This window comes from Phaseolus vulgaris, chromosome 8 (assembly GCF_051622355.1).
Source record: "Phaseolus vulgaris cultivar YP4 chromosome 8, ASM5162235v1, whole genome shotgun sequence".
In the NCBI taxonomy this organism is placed as follows: domain Eukaryota; kingdom Viridiplantae; phylum Streptophyta; class Magnoliopsida; order Fabales; family Fabaceae; genus Phaseolus; species Phaseolus vulgaris.
In genome coordinates this window covers 36,512,687-36,513,762 of record NC_143505.1, presented here as the reverse complement: position 1 = coordinate 36,513,762, position 1,076 = coordinate 36,512,687, and positions in this window count along the sequence as shown.

Below are 1,076 nucleotides of genomic sequence, written 5' to 3'. Positions count from 1 at the left end.
AACGCCCAGCTGTTGGGGTGAAGCTGGGCGGCAGCGATGTTGAGCTCGGTTAAGAGTTCCCTCTCAAATCGAGTAAGAGGGAACCTGAGCTTGACCTTCTTGAAGAAAGTGGTGTAGACGAAGCAGAAGGGCCCATCGGCGCTCACTTTGTCATTGGCGCACACTGGCAGAGCGGCGGGGCAAGGCAGCACCATCATTCTCTCATCGTGCTCCTTGTGAAACGATTGGTGGACCTCGTCCCCATTGGTCAATCGCAGAACCGCTCCCGCAGTGTTCACCGACGAGGTTTCCTTTAAGAGGGTTGGGTTAGCCCATGGGTATAAAGTCTTGAAGTCTGGCAGGGGGATGGGGGCTCCTCCAGCGTTAGATGGAGTCGCCTGAGCCAGGGCAGTTTGGGAAGATGCAGGCCTCACAGCCTGCGAAGAGGGAGCACCACGAACTTGCGTTGAGTCGTGTGCTTGTGAAGGAGGGTTTCGCGCTGATGGAGGGGGGTTCGGGGTAATCTTGGTGCGAGTCATGGTAGCAACTGCAAAGGAAGAAGAAAGAGAAAAAATAATAATCAGGAGGGTTACAAAGGCTGACAAGGTCATAGAAGGAAGGTGAAAGACGAACGAATGTGAGTTCGTTGCGACGATCGACAAAGCCCTAAGTTACGCAGAAGGAGAAATGGAAAACAGCCCACAGCGTGATGTGATTCCAATAGCCACATAGAACAAGATTCTTGACACTTTGAGGAATCACCTTGAGCTGGAAAATGTAGAGGCACTTTCTTAGAAGTTGGATCATAGTTCTAAGATCAAGAACTCACCAAAACAAGTACCAAATCCCAAACTCATTTGGATGAACCAAATATTGTCAAATTGAATCAACAAAGGAGAAGGAAAAGAACAAACCGAACAGAATTGAACTTCAAAACAAAAGAACCGAACAGAATTTAAAAACTAAACAGAAAATAGGTGCTGGAAAATTAAAGGAACCGAAACAAAAACAACTCAAAACTCAAGGCAATAAGAACAAATTGAAGAAGAAGAAAGGAAGGAGAAGAGAATGCTCATGAAGATGGAGGAATGGTTGGA